Source organism: Danio rerio, chromosome 13, assembly GCF_052040795.2.
Source record: "Danio rerio strain M-AB ecotype USA chromosome 13, GRCz13ab, whole genome shotgun sequence".
Taxonomy (NCBI): Eukaryota; Metazoa; Chordata; class Actinopteri; order Cypriniformes; family Danionidae; genus Danio; species Danio rerio.
This window is the reverse complement of record NC_141033.1, coordinates 44,695,821-44,716,897: the sequence shown is the minus strand read 5'-3', so window position 1 is coordinate 44,716,897 and position 21,077 is coordinate 44,695,821. Positions and strand designations below refer to the sequence as shown.

The window sequence follows — 21,077 nt, the reverse complement described above, 5'->3', positions numbered from 1 at the left end:
ATTGTGTGTAAAGCGCTTTGAGTGCCCAGAAAAGCGCTATATAAATGTAAGGAATTATTATTATTATTATTATTAATTATTATTATTATTATTATTATTATTATTTAAGAGGCCGAATGGAGAAGGCTCATTCTTTATCCTCGTGCTGCAGATTGTCTGTTTAAATGTTATCTCGTTAGTGAAGCATTAATTTTTTCCATTTACAAAGTCTGCCCTGTAAATAGCAAATGCGCCATGGCGCAATGCAACTGACTCTCAAGGGGAATGGGAGATGAGACTGATTGCTTTAATGCACTTTATGCTCAAAACACACCCATAACTCATTAAGAGAATAAGCACAACCCTGTTAAACCATATGCCGGGGCGCGGACTGTATTTTTCTGCAAGAAGGTCGCTGGTTCGAGCCTCGGCTGGGTCAGTTGATGTTTCTGTGTGGAGTTTGCATGTTCTCCCCGTGTTGGCATGGGTTTCTTCCGGGTGCTCCGGTTTCCCCCACAGTCCAAAAACATGTGGTACAGGTGAATTGGGTAGGCTAAATTGTCCGTAGTGTATGTGTGTGAATGAGTGTGTGTGTGTGAATGTTTCCCAGTGATGGGTTGTGGCTGGAAGGGCATCCGCTCCTTAAAACATATGCTAGTTAAGTTGGCGGTTCATTCCGCTGTGGCGACTCCATATTAATAAAGAGACTAAGCCGACAAGAAAATGAACGAATGAATATAACAAAGGTGTATTGTAATATATATATGTGTGTGTATTATATATGTTTATTATGTATATGTAATACTTTTATTTAGAAACAAAACTATACAAAGATTTTTTTACATAGATATTTACATTTTTATATCATTTGTATCCTACACGTATATATATTATATCTCAGATTTTCTCAAATATATGCATGGAATAATAAATGTACACAGTACACACACACATATATTATATGTACATTAATTAATATGTAAAACATTTTTACCCAGTGCTAATATGTATATAAACAGATATACAATCACATATACATCCCCATACAAAAAAAAACATACTATCAAAATTACTTTTTTTAAGCCGACCACTCTAGAAACCAAAAAATATTCCAGTGCTTTTAAGATTAAACAAACTACACCTAATTTATCTGAAAATATTTGTATCTTTTCAAAGTCTGAAATTAAAAATAGGCTTAAATTACTGTTGTAGTTTTTTTGTTGTTAATATTTTTTTATTGTAAAAAACAATCTTTATTTGCAGTGGTTTGAGAAATACAAATATGCGTGATGCCAAGTTACTTTTGCCCATTGCATTGAAGGTATACAGCTGTATGTGAACATCTGCTTCCTGATCCAGTGCCACGTTCCTCTCTAGCACATCTGACCCTTTATTGACCGACTGCACAGAGGCTAACCGTGTTTCCGCAGGCCTAGATCTTACACTTGTGGATGGTTTGTTAAATTTGAACAATCATTCAGTTAAGTGAAACGACCACTATTAGACAACAAGCTTTCTGAATGAAGCCTTTTTTGTGTTTTGTGGACATGATGTCACATGTGGAGAGCACATGGTCTCAGGAAGAAATGGAGTATTGTCCTCGTGTTTGCCGAGCTGTGGTGACCATATAATCACTGTGAAAGCACTTGTGGACACAGGAGTTTGAAGGAATCTCTCCAGTTCTTCCCACCAGAAGGGATTATTTGAGTTCAGAGTTGGTGATGGAAATGCTGTGCTGTTTGTGAAAGAATTACTTGGTTTTCCCAGTTTCAAATTGGCTTGTTTTGGACCTCTGAACAGTCCGAGTCTGTGAATGGCTGTTTGTTAGATGAAAACTCAAGAGAGCTGACTAACTGCTGCCGCTGAAGTCACTTCCTCTAATGTCAATGGTTTTACACAGTGATGAGAGACTTGAAAATAAATTACAACTATTTGAAAGCCATTTCAGTGAACCAGACACATCATATTGCTTATGGTGCTTTTTATGCAGCAACAGAAAAATTGCGAGACCACTTGAAAAGTTTCTCTGATTTATTATGCTGGATTCACACTGATTGCAGAATTAATTGTATGAGTAAAGTCAATGCAAACACATGAATCAAGGTGAATTATTGCAGCACAAATATGCAGAAATCTCCTTAAAAAATAGAATTCTTGAGCATAAATTTCAAATGCAATCTAATGGCAAATTGAAACTTTTGTATTAATTAATTTGTGTTAATTTGCATGATTTCATTTGTAGATTTTAGTACAAATTTGCTCATCTCCCTATAAGGGGTAGGGTTATGGGTGGGATTTTGAGGGACACCTTCTTTTAAAACTCTTGATTTCACTCACTCCTCCAAAATACCCCAAAGTGGCTCAATAATATTTACCTCTGGGTACTGTGCAGGCCATGGGAGATGTTCAACTTCACTTTCATGTTCATCAAACCACTCTGTTGCCAATCTTGATTTGTGCATTGGTGCATTATTATTCTGATACACAGCACCGCCTACAGGACACCGTGTTTGAGCTGTTGGGTGCGTATCCAGAATGGTTCGATAGTTCTTGGCAGTGACGCACCTATCTAGCACAAGTATTAGGCCTTGGGAATGCCATGATATTGCATCCCAAACATCACTGATCCTCTGCCATGCTTCACTTGGGGCATGCAACAGACTAGCTGGTACGCTTCTTTGGGGCTTCTCCACACCATAACTTTCACAGATATGGGAAAGACAATGAATGTGGACCCATCAGAGAACAATATATGTTTTACGTTTGCAGCCCAAAATTTTCGCTGCTGGCACAATTGAAACTAACGTTTCTCAATTTGTTTTTCCCCCAATTAGAGGTAGGGTTTATTGGTGGGGTTTTGGGGCACACCTTCTTTTAAAAATCATATGCTTTTACTCGCTCCTCCAAAACATCCTAAGATGGCTCAATAATATTTAGACCTGGGCACTGTGCAGGCCATGCCATGGGAAATGTTCAACTTCACATTCATGTTCAAACCACTCTGTCACTATTGATGTGTGCATTGGTACTTTATCATCCTGATACATAACACTGCTTTCAGGATACAACGTTTGAACCACTGGGTGCACATAGTTCCCCAGAATGGTTTGATTGTCCTTGGCAATGATGCACAGATCTAGCATAAGTATTGGGCCTAGGGAATGGCATGACACTGCAGCCCAAACATCACTAATCCACTTCCATGCATCACTTTGGGCATGCAACAGACTGGCTGCTACGCTTCTTTGGGGCTTCTCCACACCATAGCTCTCTCGGATGTGGGCAAAGTTATACATGTATTGTTCTCTGAGTCCACATTCACTGTCTTTTCCATATCCGGGAGAGTTATTTCCAACACAATCCCATGACAATTTGTAACTTTTTGATTTAGTGGCTTATTCTTATGAATTCGTATGATCTCATTCGTACAATTTAGTATGCTTTGGTTTTCCCCCAATGACGGTTGGGTTTAGGGGTGGAGTTGGGTGCCACACCTCCTTTTAAAATCGTACATTTTCGTAGGACTGAACTCGTATGAATTAGCCACTAAGCTGTCAAAATGTAAAATACTTACTGAATATTTCCTCATCAGATCAGGCTGATGTTTTCATATGAATGAAATCACAAATTCGTATGCAGTAGCCACTTTTCTGACAATACATAAAATAGTTGTTTCCTTGTGAGATCAGGATAGAAAATGTTTGTTATGGAAAAAACACCCCTTTGGTAAAATTAGAGCGAGTGATGCAGTGCTCCGTGTTAGCTGTAAACCCAGCTTTAGCTATGGATTTGACCCAATGTTAATATTTGTTTTATTCTATAACACTTGACTTTTTCTCAAAAGTTCAAATAAAACAGTTTTCATTTAGAGCATTTTATTTATTTACTTTGGTCAGAATATTTTTTTCATGTGTTGTGATTGGGAAACCTGGGTCATTCCACCTAATATTGATTTCTTATATTTTGTAAGAAATCGTTAAAACGTTGGTGTTGTGTAAAAATGGATATAAATCTCTACAAACATGGCATGTTTTTATTTATATTTATTTAAAATTCAGAAGAAATTAATTCTCCAGAGTTATTTATAGTGTGGAATTATAATCTGGGGTTCTTTGTGGAACCAAAAATGGCTCTTCTATATGCATTGCTGTGAAAACTTTTGAGTTTTTTTAGGAGTAGAACTGCATAAAAACTTAAACACTTACTTTGTTGAAGAACTTTTGAAAATGTAAAATACATTCATGTCAGAAACAAATGTGTAAATAAATGTTGCTAGAGAAACTTGGCTTTTTAAATAAACTGTGTGAAGATTGTCTTGTGCGTTGAATCCTGTGATTCTGAAGCACTAAACACTGATCCCTCTCTTTCTCATTCCTCTAACTAATCAAAAGCAAATATTTATAAAACTGTCCATCTCATTTACTTTTAATGAATTTTGAATTTCTGCATTTCCATCCAGTTACATCACACATTCTGTTTAATTTCCTGACCTTTTGAAAACCTCGTGAAGAACTGAAATGCGAGTAAGGGACTGTTTGAGGTTTGAGGATCTGTTTGGGTCTCAAGTTTAAAATTTTTCTCTCTAAGAGAAAAAAAGAGCAGCAGACCACGAATATTAGGTTTACAATGTTTTCTGTGCTGTCTATATTTGTAGTGCTGATTTTAGATGTATCTTGATAAACCCCAGCCAAGTTTAAACCTACTATGAAGGGCAATCAAACACCATTTCCAGCTATAAACTAAAACCATCCAGAACAAATCCATAAACATTATACATAATCAGTTTTGGGAAAAGTTACTTTTAATGCATTACAATATTCCAACTCTTTATGGAAAGTAATACATTACAATACTTTTTGAGTTACTTTTGAGTTACGATATGTGCCTTTCAGAGCTTGCAACCTTTTTTAAAGAAAAGCTCTGCATTTAACAACCACCTCTATAACCTACACCTTCATTTTCCTTTAAAAAATCTAGGATATATAAATATGTATATATTTTGGGAACTTTCTGAGCCCAGAGCTTTACTTGCTGCATAAACAGATTAATGACAGCATGTTAAGTCATGCTTGCTACTTTGAATGTTTTGTGTTATTATTTAAGTAAATTCACTGTACATTAAGATAAAGATTGCAATAAAGCTTAAGAGTATTAACATGAAATAATTTACATCAAGGCAAAAACAGATTTTAAACCTTTAAAATGATTAATGACAAAATGAACAGCAAGACGATAAAAAAACATACCTAATTAAAAAATAAATCTTTGAGCTTTATACACTGAATAAACTGCTTCTCGTGGCCTTAACAAATGTGTAAATCGTTTGCCAAAAGAGAAAACATCTTACTATATTACAAAACAGTAGTCGCTTGTACAGTAGACAGTGGCTGCATCTCCCCAACAATAATTTTTTTTTTTTTTTTTTTGAGTTGAGTCGAATTAATTATTTTACCTGGAGAACGTGAATTAATGTCAATCATAGCTGAAGGTGAAGTGCAGGTTTAGTGCTTTGCATCCAGTTTTTATTTTTATTTTTTCGATGTCATGTTTCTTGCAGTTGTCAAGAGTTTTACATACAGAAAATCTACACTTAATGACAATCCACTTCTTTTCTTCGATGAGTTCAAAATAACAAGAATCCATGGCAAAAATGTAAGTCTCCAGCCTGTCATTGTTTCTGTTTCTGACTGTCTGTAGTGATGACGAGCGTTTCTCGAATTAATCGATTGGATCTTCTAAGTGAACTGGAACTAATAGAACGGAGTGTCATGAAATGGTTTGTGTTTTCAGTAAGTACTTAATTACTTACTTTTTAACATACGGGATACCCCTCTGACTCTAAAAAAACCAACATTCTGAGTTATTCAGTTACTAGAACAGTACGCTGACTCATCTGCTGTGAAAAAGGAGACCTGATGATAATGATGAGTGTGAGCTGACTGTCTATTCCCTCACAGCACCCTCTCTCAATGAGTGTGTGATTCCACCTGACCAAGGACATTTTGATTCCGCAATGTATTTTTTTTTAAAATATTAAGCAAGGTAAAAAGTAACTCGCATTACATTTTTTTAAAGTAACTCAAATAATATAACTTATTTTTTAAATGCCTCACTGGTTAATTTAGAAAAGTAATATTATCACATAATGTGCTTTACTTATAATGTGTTACCTATAACGCGTCACCGCCAACACTGTTCATTACAATACTAAATCTCATTTCTGTTGTAATGAAAGAATTCTACTGTATGTGTGCAGTTGCATAATGTTTCTTACCAAGTGGCTCGGCAAGTGATTTTTATAAATTTGTGTGAATATTTTATGTCAGTGTCTTATCATCACATCTCCCACTGACATTTGGCATCTTTACATTTGAGGGAACAACAGGGAAAAAGCAAATAAGAAATATGTGATTATTAGCTTTAAGACCTTTGTTGAAAGAACTTATTGAAGACAAGATTTATTGTAGGCTTGCACAATCGTGAAACATTTCTTTCATTCGGCTCATGTACAAAATGTTCTCAGCCTCCCACTTTCACTGTTTACACATTCATCCCTGAAGGCTGATCACCTCCAAACTCATGAGGTTCTGCTTGCCTTAAAGGCAGAGTTCATCCTTAAATGAACATTTCATAATCTTTTATTCGTCATCCTGTTGTTTTAGACCGGTTTTTCTTTGGTGGAACATAAGCTGCTTCATGCTAAAATTAAATATAGATTAATAAATCAAGAAATAAAAATCACCAAGAGACTTGAATTAAAAATTTTGGCAGTGCTGTCATAAAACTTTAATCAGATGCTAAATCATATTTTCACTATATTTTCACTAAGAAGTTTTCTAATTAAATTCAAACATGAACAAATTCAATTGAATAGCACTATAAATATATAGATGTTCATTCATTCATATTCAATATTTTAGCATTAAAAATAATTTATTCAAATAATTTATTCATCATATCTAGTAGAAAATACAAACTGTTACTGTGAGTGAAGTAATCATCATAAAGGGGCAATACATCTTAAGAAGTGCTAGTAATACAAAATTTCAGCCGTTTTCTAAACGGTTTATAGAATTTAGTGGAAAAGTTTAAACAGTTTTAAAATTGTATCTTGCAAGTTTGACAGAATCAAATTCTTTAGAATTGCACTGTATAAACATTTTTTTTTTTACAGAATGCATCAGAAACAAGCTGACAAAAAAAAAACAATTATTTTTTTTTATTTAATTTGATTTAATTTTTAAATAAAGCTTATAAAACATATAATAAAATCTTGTAATAGTTGAAATTAAAACATTCTCACACTAAGTTAATTCATTTTATCGGGAAGAATACATCAGAGATAAACAATTTTACAAAAAAAAAAACCAAAACTACTGAATTTGAATTACTGAAACAAAATGTTAAAAATTTAATTAAATTAAATTTGATTTGATCAAATTTGATTGGATTGGATTTTGATTGGTTTAAATTAAATTTAATTACATTTTTGGCTTAGTCCCTTTATTAATCCGGGGTCGCCACAGCGGAATGGACCGCCAACTTATCCAGCACATGTTTTACGCAGCAGATGCACTTCCAGCTGCAACCCATTTCTAGGAAACATCCATACACACTCATTCACACACATAACTATGGATAATTTAGCTTACTCAATTCTCCTATACCGCATGTCTTTGGACTGTAGGGGAAACTGGAGCACCTGGAGGGAACCCACATGAACGCATGGAGAACATGCAAACTCCACACAGAAATGCCAACTGACCCAGCCGAGGTTCGAACCAGCAACCTTCTTGCTGTTAGGCGACAGCACTACCTACTGCGTCACCTAATTTAATCAAATTGAATTGTATTTTTTGGGGAAAAAAAAATTAAATATACATTAAAATTTTATGAAAAGTGAGAGTTGAAATTAAAGCTTTCTCACAGCAATTCAATTATACATTTTTAAATTTCTGTTGTGAAGAATACATCAGAAACAAACTGACAACAATTGACAACAAAACTTGAACAAAAAAATCTAAATTTAACTAAATTAAAAAAAAAATTTATTTAACTTTATTTAATTGGATTTTGCTATTTTTTTGGATTGGCAATTAAATTTAAAATGTATAATTAAAAAAAATGTAAGTTTTATTCAAAAAAAATTATTTATTTTAACTTATTTCCACAGTAATTAAATTCTTAATTAAAAAAATTATATGATTACAAATTATCCTGTATACATCTCAAACAAACTGATAGTTTTGTTTTATAAATTTGTACTATTTTAATATATTTTATTTTTTATTATTTTATTTTTTAAAAACAAGCTCATGAAAATATACATTACATCTCATAAAAAGTGATAATGTTGGAAAAAAAAACACTCACAGCAATTCGATTCTTCATTTAGTAACTGTTAGTTTCTCAAAATATCTTTAAACCCCTGAAAAAACCTAAAACCCTCAATTAAATGCTTTTAAAATAAAAATAACAATGCAGACACTTCCTCTTCCAATAATGGAGGTTAATGAAGGACTCCCAAAAGAACTCCAGTAGCCAATCAGATTGTGGTGTGGTGAACAAAAAAACAACCATCCAGAAAGAACAAGCCCAGAGCGCATCTATTTATTCCTTGAGAATAGCAGCGCAGTCAGAGTTTATTACAGGGCGCGTGTGGTCACAGTGTGGGAGTCAAGCTGATTAAAGGCTACAGTCAACTCCCAGAATGCACTTCTGCCAGAGGAGGACTCAGCATTGTACTTCAGAATAAAGAGTTGGGATATATATGTTAAATGTAAATAAATACAGATGGTATCTACACAGGTCACATTCTTGACTGGGTGAATAATAAATATGGTGGGTGTATTGTATAGTGGAGGTTTCTGAAGTATGTAAAAGCATTTGGTCGGAGTTTTAGTGGCCACACGTGTCTTTCATTTATTTTTTGCTTTGTCTTGTATTATGAGGTCATTCCTGTGATGTGGTGCCTCTTGAACCTGTAACACAAATATATTTTTATTTTAAACAGACTTTCAGAATTATGACCTTTGAAACCTTTGTTTAAACCCTTTGACCACCCCTAACCACACCCCTAAACCTAGCCCTGATTAAATGTATGAATAAAATTGTACAAATTAATATGGATTACTAAATCTCTAAATCAAAAAGTTACAAATTGCTGTGAGGTTGCGTTGAAAATACTAGTTTATTTATTTCATTTAGGATCATGTGTATGTGTCACGATCACCAGCAATCTAGCTCTCATAGATCGCTGGAGAACATTCACTTTAACTCTGACTACAATTCTGCCACCATATGAACTACAACTCCCTGGAAGTACCGCACACACACATCTGTCCCAATTTTTCATTGATTACAAACACACACAGCTGGGAGCTACTCAAGACTGATTACATAGACTATATAAACGGCATACACACACTCACAGACATGGCTGATGTAGTGGAGGCCAGCCAGTGAGTGCTGTGCAGGTAAACCTCAATCTACTTTCCTCTAAAGGTGCTCTACCGACAGATGTTAGAGGCTATGGTCTTTGACCACCTTGGTAGAGCAACCGACTCCCATGCGGAAGGTTGCTGGTTCGATACCAGTTCAGAACGGGTTGGATGGTTTAGGACCGGCGGGGTTACACTGAGCCTTGTTATACTGTTCGGTTTTATTTTGTAACATTACGAAGTGTTATCCGGTCTAGTTTTTTGAGTTTGATCTTTGCCTGGTTTTCCGTTATTGATACTTTACCACCTGTACCGGCAACTCCCCTATTTTTTGACTACCATCTTGGATTACCTTTATGCTTCTGTTTTGCCCCTGTTTGAACAGTTGCCTGTCTGACTAATCTTGCAAATAAAGAAATGCACATGGATCCTCAACTCTTTTGTCCAGCGTCCTGCAGTTACAGCATACAATGTTTCGACACTCTGTTGAGTTGCTTTTATTTACTATTATGTGAATTTCTATGAATGTGTTGTCCATCGGTCAGTTTTATAGTTTTAGGCAGCTGCAGAACACACAAACACAAAAATTGCTTTGCTATTTACTTTTATTTAAATTTCTTTTATATTTGTATATTTTTCTGATGCTTCTACTCAAAAAAAAAAAAAAAAAAGTTCACATTCATTGGCATAAAGTCGTCTCAGTTTTTCTCAATCATATTTTAGTTTTACAAAATTGAAAGTCTTGTCATTGCTAGCACTACTATTGATATTAAAGTGGACCTATTATGCAAAACTCACTTTTATAAGTGGTTTAAACACAGTTGTGTGGCATTAGTGTGTGAATTTAGCCAGCCTCTAATGGTAATAAGTAATTAATTGTGTTTTTTATAATCACACTTGATAAAAACAGTCTGCAGAAACAATTTGATTGACATTCTCTCTTTGTACATGTCATCAGAGGGGGAAAGCCCCGCCCATTTGTGACTATCTCTCCCTCATTAGTATAAACAGCCCTGAGCGAGAAGCAGCTACTATGCAGACACATAGGCGTTTGTAGCTTCGCCCTCTTTTCAGAAGAGCACAATCTCATTTGAATTTAAAGCCACAGTCCCCAATATGACACAATTTGCATCACAGCCTAAAAGGGTAAATTTCACATACACACTCTAGGAATGTCAGAGACTTCTGTAAAATTTTGAAGAAAGGGGGTATAATAGGTCCTCTTTAAGGTTGATTCAATGCTGGTCAATTGAAAATCATACATTTTAAACATAGTGCTCAAACTGTACATGCAAACCTGATTATATTTCAATAATTTACATGATATACAATAAGTAATTCACATAATAATTAAACTAAATCAAACTACTGCTAAAGTAAACGTTTAAAAAAAAATCACTTTAACTCTGACTACAATTTTGCCACCATAACTACAACTCCCTTCAGGCACCACACAAACACACCTGTCCCGGTTTTTCATTGATTACAAACACACACAGCTGGGAGCTACTTAAGACTGATTATATGGACTATGTTAAAAGCATACAAATTCACAAACTCACAGACACAATAGATGCTGGTCAATTTGTAAATCATACATTTTAAACATAGTGCTCAAACTGTACATGCAAACCTGATTATATTTGAATAATTTATATGATATACAGTAAGTAATTCACATGATAATTAAACTAAATAAAACTACTGCTAAAGTAAAAGTTTAAAAAATGTTTTCATAGGTGGCTCAGTGGTTAGCACTGTCACCTCACAGCAAAAAGGTCCCTGGTTCAAATCCCGGCTGGGTCAGTTGGCATTTCTGTGTGGAGTTTACATGTTCTCCCCGTGTTGGTGTGGGTTTTCTCCGGGTGCTACGGTTTACCCCACAGTCCAAAGACATATGGTGTAGGTGAAACAAGATTTGCCGTAGTGTATGAGTGTTTATGTGAATGTGAGAATGTGTGAGGCGGTTCATTGCACTGTGGCTACCCCTGATTAAAAAAGGGACCAAGCCAACAGAAAATGAATGAATGAATTAAATGTTTTCATAGTATTCACATTTCTTTTAGAAAATAGTTTAAAAAAACAATGTTTTAGTGACACAAGCCAACTAATATTTTTAGAAAAACATTTAAATAGACTAAATGGAAGATAAAATTGAGTAGAGATAAATTCAGTGTAAACGGTATACATGAGAATATTAAAACAATATAATTAAAAGAATATTAAACTGTAAAACGTAGCTAACTTAGCAGTTTTCCATATTATTTAATTTATATTTTCTAGTTTATATATATATATATATATATATATATATATATATATATATATATATATATATATATATATATATATATATATATATATATATATATATATATATATATATTACTTTTGAACTGCATTGTGGGACCTTGATCTCTCTTCCAACAACTTTTTACCTTGAAAAGTTTGAAAAAGTGACTTTTTATTAATATTTTTAATAGATTTAACTGATACATTGTCTAGATTAGGGTTGTATATTACAGTACAAAAGCCTTGTAATTACATTTTGTAATTGTATATTTTACAGACATATTTTTCTTTATATTATTTCTTATACATTATATTATTTTAAACTATTAAATTGTCAGTAAAAGTCCCTTTGTTAAACTGTAGAGAGGACTTTTCAACATTAAAAGTTGATAAAGCAGAGATGAAGCTCCAAAAATGCCATTCACAACCGTGAATATATGGAAAACGCTTGTGAATCACAAAACACATTACATATTTTTACATATATTTTGTTTGGACATAGTTTGTAATAGAGAATAGGAAAAAAAAGAAACTCTTCTGTTTTTCCAACAATCATCTCATACAAAAATAATGAAAATATTTAAAATCTGTCTAATATATTATCCTAAATATGTGTGACGTATATGAAAGACACATGTGAAACGTATTGCATATTAATGACCCACAGGTGCGTCTGGTTTTCATTAGATCTGGTCTGGGATCAGGTTATGGTCAGAGGGCATGGGATTGCACATATGTTTGGGTAAAACATTTACTCTGACTACTTATCCTTCATTTTTTTAAATGTATCACATGAACTTTAGTCTATGTTCTATCACAAATGTAAGACCGATTTTAGGGTGCTTTAGGATTGTGTTTGTATGCTGAGATGGATAATTAGTTTCCCATAATTATTTTGCCATCCTTATCTGTAAATTCCACAAGTCTTTTTTTTTCTCAGTCCCATAGGGAAACAGCATGTCACTCCCTTCAGAATATCCGGAAAGTCACTCTTTATCAGTTTAGTCAGTAAATAAAATTCCAGAGGAACAGATGACCATCAGAAAACTCCCATCCAACTGATTTTGAAACGTACATTAAAGCTCTTAGAATTTCCAGAGTGATTATTCAAATCCCTGTCAACACTCCTTAAAGGTTTCCTACAAGTCAAATGATTTTTTTCTGCTATAAATAAACATGCATAAATCATTAGTAACTTTAAAATAAAGTATTATTTGTTTACATTAATGTTTTATTGTACTGGTTCGACTCCCGGCTGGGTCCGTTGGCATTTCTTGTGTGGAGTTTGCATGTTCTCCCCTAGTTGGTGAGGGTTTTCTCCGAGTGCTCCGGTTTCCCCCACAGTCCAAAGACATGTGCCGTAGGTGAATTAAATAAATTGGCGTAGTGTAGTGTATGTGTGATTGGGTGTGTATGGATGTTTCCAAGTACTGGGTTGCAGCTGGGAGGGCATCCGCTGTGTAAAACTTATGCTGGATAAGTTAGTGGTTCATTCCACTTTGGCAACCCCTGATGAATAAAGGGACTAAGACGAAGGAGAACGAATGAATAAATAAATAATAATAATAATACTTACTATTATTATAATATTTTTTATTATTATTTGCTTTTCATTTTTAAATGTGTACTTCACCCAAAAACACACATTTTCTCAATACAAATCGTTCTGGTGCTTCTGTACTTTCCTCTTATGACTAGTCCATTGGTCAATGTGTGGGGTGACGGCTGTATGATAATCTTTTAAAACACTTGATAACTTTTACAAACAGTCAAGGAATGTTAATGAAGTCCTGGCCAGGCATATTTATTTACTTTCCTCACGATTTTGGGGCAATATGCCAAACTATGTGCTATTTCAGTTGAAGAACTGTAGAAACTCTCTCCCATCATTTTTCATTCAGGCTTTTGGTGAATAAGGTAATAAATCTGTTTTGCTGGCAGTGCTTTAATGGTCTCACCATACCGGTATGAAAAACTAATAAATTTAGTCATCAGACATGCACAGTAAAGAGCGATTTGTTACTTTTGTTTTTAAAAAGTCAATAAACTCCTTGGTTTTTGTCCTGAAACAGCTCCTGTGTGTAGAACTATTTTCATATCAGTCTCATCCAAAGACTTTTGTTTTGTTTTGGTTTTTGTTTCGTTTTGTGACTGTCATATTAGTATAAAGAACAACTGAAAAGTTAAAAGCGATTAGTAACTTTTTTTTTTAAAAAAGTGAGTAAACTCATTGGTTAGTAGTTTTTGCTTCTGTTACTCTCAGTTTTGTTTTGTTTCTGTACTGTGAAGTAGCTGAAATCATTCAGCGTAGTGATATGAAACTGTAATGCGGTCAAAACCTGGCTGGATCTCTTTTTGTTTGCTTTATCCACTTTAGTTGTGAATCTTTTTGTTTGTTTTGTAGACTGTGAAGTAATTGAAATCATTCAGCATAGTGATATTTAACTGTAATTCGATCAACAACTTTCGTGTTTTTTTTTTCTGTTTCATTTCTGTTTCATGTTTTGTTTCGTGAATTTTTGACTGCGGTAAACTGTGAAGTAATTGCAATCATATAGTGTAGTAAAAACTTGCCTGTATCTACTTTAGTTGCGCATTTTTTTGTTTTTGTTTAGTTGTGCATTAAGTTTAGTGTCATGTTTTGTTTTGTGTTGTGTTGTTTTGTGTGGTGTTTCGTAGACTGTGAAGTAACTGAAATCATTCAGTGTAACGTTCATTCAGTATAATGCGGTCAAAACCTAGCTAGAATTGCTTTAGTTGTGCTTTTATCTACAACCCCAAATCAGAAAAAGTTGAGACAGTATGAAAAATGCAATTAAAAAAAGTAGCGATTTCTAAATTTACCTGTATTTCACTGCAGACAATACAACAACCATTTTTTAATGTGTCATCATGATTTTTATTGCTTTTTTTTTAATCCAATTTTGGTTCTTGCAACACCTTCCAAAATAAGTTATCTTATTCCATCAACCCTATCCCATATGATGAGACCCCATCTCATCTTTGTTCTGTTTTGTTTTGTTTGGTTTATTTTTGTTTTGTTTTGTTTTGTTTTGTTTGGTTTGTTTTTGATTTGTTTTGTTTTGTTTTTGGACTGTCGTAGACATTTAAGTTACAGAAATCATTCAGCGTAGTTAAATGGAAATGTAATGCGGTCAAACCTGCATGGATCTACTTTAGTTGTGCTTTTCTCGACTTTAGTTGTTTTGTTTTGAGTGATATAGAACTGTAATGTGGTCCAAACCTGGCTGGAACTCCTTTAGTTTTGCTTTTACCTACTTTAGTTGTGCGTTTTGTTTCGCTTTACATTGATTGAGAAGTAACTGAAATCAGCATAACGTTCATTCAGTCAAAACCTGGCTTACAACCCCAAATCAGAAAAAGCTAAGGCTGTATGGAAAACGCAAATTTAAAAAGTACATTTTTTGGTTCTTGCAACACATTCCAAAATAAGTTGGGATTTCATCTTATCCTATCATCCTGTCCCATCCCATTGGACCCCATCTCATCTCATCTTTTTGTTTTGTTTTGTTTCTGTTTTGTGGTTTTTTGACTGTTGTAGACGGTGAAGTGAATCATTTAGCGTAGTAATATGGAAGTGTAATGCGGTCAAAACCTGCCTGCATCTACATTAGTTGTGCTTTTATCTACTTTAGTTGTTTTGTTTTGTTTTGTTTTGTCATATACTGTGAAGTAACTAAAATCATTCAGCGTAGTAATATGGAAGTGTAATGTGGTCAAAACCTGCAGGCATCTACTTTAGTTGTTCTTTTATCTTTTTATTTATTTATTTATTTATTTTATTTATTTATTTTTTTGTCGTAGACTGTGAAGTAACTGAAATCATTCTGCGTTGTGATATGGAAATGTAATGTGGTCAAAACCTGCCTGGATCTGCTTGTTTTGTTTTGTTTTGTTTTGTTTTGTTTTGTTATTATCATAGACTGTGAAGTAACTTAAATCATTCTGAATATCCGCTTTTAAGTGGTGACGTGTTGGTGACGTATGTGATACTGTTTCCGGGTCCAAGCTGCCATTCATTTGAGTTGAAAAATCATTCGTTTATGATCACTTTTTATTCCTATTCCACATTAAAGTTAATTTTACATAAAGTCATAGTGTACACAACAATCTCTGGGTTTGCTGCATAACAAATACCAACATTTTTACGATTTATAAAAAAATTAATAACTTTCTAGCCATTGGATATAGGCATGGACAAACATATTGCGATCATGATTTTCTAAATTATTAAATCACTTTGTAAACGTTTATTATTACCTTTTTATGAGTCTCCCTATTCAATTGAATAAAGCGCTTGGACCCAGAAGTCGCTTCGCGTGACGTCACACTTAACAAGCGGATATGGAACTGGAATGCGGTCAACCTGCCCTTGATCTACTTTAGCTGTGCGTTTATCTGAAAATAATTGCACACCACCTTAGAATGTTCATCAATCAATCGGAATCAAGCATTCAACAGTCTTGTAGTACAAATACATATAATGTGTTTGGATATACGTATAATATGTATAACAAATGTGTAAGGGATAATCTATTTGACCAGTCGGGTCAAAGATGACTGGAACCACCTGTTCATTAAACAATTTTATTACAGACCTTTCAGCCAATCAGAATCAAGAATTTCAACAGACCGATGAATAAATATATTTAATGAGCTGCATTTGTGTGTGACTCTTTGGTTCAGATGGTGTGATGTTTTGATTTTGCTGACGCAGAAGTTGCATCAATATCCAGTGGTTGCGTGCGGTCGCATGTTCAGCTCGACTCCACATGCTCCAGAGCAGCTGTCCCGCACGCGCTCAATGGCTTTGCGTGTGCTCCTAACAAACACTCAGTGACCGAGGATACAGTCAGGACACAAGTATCTGCGGTATGTAGCTGGCCCGCGGCCCCTCAGGCATTCACACACACACATTTTAAGGGTAAAAGGTCTTCATCAAACACACTGAATTCGTGGCTCAAGGGATTTGTGTCATGAGACTGTAGAAACACTTGTTGTTTTTAATGGTGTTGGCTTGTTTAAATGTACAGTATGAAGAATTTTATTGGCAGTGTGTGACAAATGAAAGCTTTTCTTGACTTCCAAGGTTATATAAGAAAGCCCTTGGGCTGGTTTTTATGGGAAGGATGTTTTGCTGGGAAAAAATGAAAAGATTGTTACGTTTATGTTCACTGCCAAAAGCCTCAGTTCTGTTCTGTGGCATGAAACAAATGCTTATCATTTTCAAAATTATATATATATTTTTTGTCTGTTTTTTGTTTCGTAGACTGTGAAGTTACTGAAATCATTCAGTGTTGTGATATGGGACTGTAATGTGGTCAAAACCTGCTTGGATCTACTTTAGTTGTGCTTTTTTTACTTTAGTTTTTGTTTCGTTTCGTTTCATTTCATTTTGATTAATTTTGTTTTTAATTGTTGTTTTGTTTCGACTTCCTACAGTAGGTTATTTAAGGAAGCCTGTAGGCAGATTTTTTTTTATGGGAAGGATGTTTTTTGCTGGGAAAAATGAAAAGAATGTTACATTTTCACTCACTGCCAAAAACCTTCGGTTCTGTGACATGAAACATGCTTATCATTTTCAAAATAATATAGGTTTTCTTTAGTTTTTTGTTTTTTATTTTGTTTCGTAGACTAACTGAATCATTTAGTGTAGTGATATGAAACTGTAATGCGGTCAACCTGGCTGGATCTTCTTTAGTTGTGCTTTTATCTATTAGTTTAGTTTAGTTTAGTTTTGAGACTATCGTAGACGGTGAAGTAACTGAAATCATTCAGCGTAGTAATATGAAACTGTAATGCATTCAAAACTTGGCTGGATCTACTTTAGTTGTGCTTTTATACTTTACTTTGTTTTGTTTCGTTTTGGTGTTTTGTTTTGCTTTGGTTTTTGTTTTGTTACATTTTTGGACTGTCATAGACTGAAGTAACCAAAATCATTCAGAGTAGTGATATGGAACTGTAATACAGCTGGCTGGATCTACTTTAGTTGTACTTTTATCTACTTTAGGTTTTGTTTTGTTTTGTTTTGAGTTCCTATTAGGTTATGTAAGGAAGCCTGTAGACAGATTTTTTTTTTTATGGGAAGGATGTTTTTGCTGGCAAAAATGAAAAGAATGTTACGTTTACCGCCAAAGGCCTCAGTTCTGTTCTGTGACATGAAACAAATGCTTAGTGTTTTTAAAATAATACAGGTTTTGTTTAGTTTTTTGTTTTTCGTAGACTAACTGAATCATTCAGCATAGTTATATGGAACTGTAATGCGGTCAAAACCTGGCTGGATCTACTTTAGTTGTGCTTTTTTCTACTTTAGAACTTTCTAGTTGTTTTGTTTCATTTCATTGTGTTTTGTTTCATTTAATTTTGTTACTGCCATAGACTGTTTAGTTTTGTTACTGCCATAAACTTTGAAGAAACTAAAACCGTTCAGCAAAGTGATATGAAAAAAAATATTCAAAATAACCCAGGCAGAGACATTAAGTGCTGTTTTCAAATAGTCTTATATAGCCGGATCTAATTGTTATAATCAAACTGTCCTAACATTTAATTTTGTTGGGGATCAGATGCTTTCTGAGCTGCTGTTTTTTCACTGCTTTCATTTTTTTCGTGTTTATTTTGTTATTGATAGGAAAGTGCTCAGCACATATTTAAATACTCATCTAAATAACAATCTCAGCAATGTGGAGTTGTATAGTCAATTGCTACAATTTCAAACTCTTTCAAATGTACTTCTAAATAAAGAAACTGGAAATGATTTTTTTCTAGGCATTAAAGGGACGGTTAACCCAAAAATGAAGGTTCGGTCATCATTTATTCACCCTCAGGTTGTTCCAAATCTGTACAATTTTCTTTCTTCTGTTGACTTCAACAGAAAAATGTTGGAAACTGGTAGTCATTGACATTCATTGTGTTTGCGTTAATTACTGTGAAAGTCAATGCCTACCAATTATCAACATTCTTCGAAATATTTTCTTTTCTGTTCAACAGAAAATAAAACTCATGGTTTGGAACCACTTGAGGGTGAGAAAATTGTCATGTTTGGGTGAACTATCCATTTAAATGAATCTATTTTGTTTAATGCATGTGCATGAGTAATGCATTGCTGTCTGCAATTCATTTAACAACCAGCAGTAGGGTCCCTGAGTTCGATATAAAACCCTTTTAACGATTTGTTTTCCTGATCTGTAAGCCAAACAGCTATTAGGATTTGGAAACTGTATTCACATGGTGGAAAGCAAGATGGTGTTTATTTGCCGGACAATATAAAATGAACCAAAGAAGATCCAGACAAGTAGACGAGCAGATGTTTATGGTCTAACACGAACTGCATTCCTGTAATCTGACATACTGTTTATCTGTGTCCACCCGCAGCCAAACCATACGAGCAGATCTTTTTCACCGCATCTTGCTGTTTCACTTAATCAGGAATCTTAAAGAGATAGTTCACCCGAAAATGGAAAAATTCCGTCATTTACTTACTCTCCACTTGCTTCAAACCTATAAGTGCTTCTTTCTATCAAACAAAACGCTATTTTGAAAAATGATAATACCCAAATAGTTGATGGTTATTTATTTCTCCTTACTATTAGGGATAGGTACAGTCAATTGTTCCGTAAATGGTGACAGAATTTAGATTTTTAGGTGAACTATCCCTTTAAACGCAATCTTGAAATCATTACTTTACTCTCACACATCTGCCCATTGCTAACATTCATCTTGTAAAAATAAATACATTCACACGAGGACAGAAGTGCTCAGTAAGGTGCACTCATATGCAATTTTTTTTTCCCCCCTGCAAAATGCAAACATTTCAATAGGAATCTGCATGACTGGGAATTTCACGTGAGGGTGAAATATGTTCAAGTTAGTCATGTGAACATGCCACATTGGCCAACAGAAAGTTGCTATTTTTGCACTCTTAAAAAAAGAAATGATCTTTTGTGAAATAATTGCAGCTGCACTATTAATACTCTTGTGCTTCTAATCCACAATCCACAGTCCTTCTTTCATTATCTGTACACAAATGAAGATATATTAGATTAAATCAGAGAGCTTCCTCATCCTTCAAAGACAGTAATGGTCTTGAGGTGTCCGGAAAAGAAACAAAAAAAATAATAAAAAAATAAAATAATCAGTTTTCTGGACACCAGTGGTTAAACTGTAATCATGCAAAGCTCCAAAAACCAGTAGTGGTTCTACCGTGTCAACAAGCTTGGGCCCCCCTCTGGCCCGGAGCTGAAGATCTTTGCTCGAACATGAAAGACTCCGATGTGACCCGAAGGGTTGGTGTGGGTTTGGGCTTAATTTCTATCATTTTCGACAGGGTCGGCCCAGCTCGGGCTTGCGTAGCAAATGAACAGTCATGTGATGCATTTCTATTAGCATGAAAAAGTAATCAAATCATTTGTTACATCATTAAAATCTATTCCTGCAATGTTGAAACCAATGATGACGGAAAGGTCAAAAAGAGTTAATTTTAACTGCAGTCAGGCCAGCCGACAGTTCTAAAAGAACGGTCATTCTAGCCGCCAAGGTATTTCGACAGTCGCTCACACTGTTAATTTCGGTAGAGCGCTAAACAGCAATGTACAGCAAGCTAAGAGGGAAAATGACGAGGTCACTCGCTATATTGAAACCGCTGGCATAAATGAAATGGATGTTCTTGGCTGGTGGAAGATGAACAAACAATCCTACCCAAATCTTGCTAAATTAGCCAGATTAGTGCATCACGGTCTGTAGCAGCAAAGCGTGTTCAGTGTTTCTCAGTGAGCGCAGGACTGCACTAAAGCCATTTACAATGGATTCAATAATGTTCCTCCACAAAAACATAACCCAATCTTGGTGAGTCAAAGATTTTCAAATTATAACTAAATATTACTTAAATAGAAAATGCATAATGTAGAGTATATTGACCTTATTCTCCGCAGACGAGCGGGCGCTGCCATTTGAATCTTTTTGGCACGAGACTTCCGGTCTCATTCACTTCCATTCATTTTTAAACATTAAAAACTGCTCGTTTTGCTGATTGATGTTGTAAACTGATATTTCCTTGTTATATTATTCAACTTGGTCCGTATAGTCATGCAAACATTTGTTTGTAGAGCAAGTAGTTTATTCGTTTATTATTCTTTGTCATTTCTCCCATAGGCGACTGAAACGAAAGTTCTAAGACAATCGCGAAAACAGGCGCACTTCCGCATTTTAGAATAAGGTCAATAGGCTAATGCTGGCATTATTCCTTTAATATTCAGCTTTACCTTCGCTTTAAGGCCAGATTGTGAAGAGAAGTGGCTAAACAAATCCCGCAGAGCCTTTATCTTAATTTTGTTTTTGCCAAATACCCAT

At 34.5% G+C, this 21,077-nt stretch overlaps 1 long non-coding RNA gene across 1 annotated transcript in view; it reads left to right on the top strand.

The window, feature by feature from the left end:
• The window catches only part of LOC147841176 (uncharacterized), an 84,765-nt gene extending 68,161 nt beyond the window's left edge, over positions 1-16,604 (top strand). The window contains exon 4 of the long non-coding RNA XR_015506345.1: positions 16,419-16,604. This is a non-coding gene — a long non-coding RNA (uncharacterized LOC147841176). The remainder of the gene's footprint in view (positions 1-16,418) is intronic.
• The last annotated feature ends 4,473 nt before the right edge of the window (positions 16,605-21,077 follow it).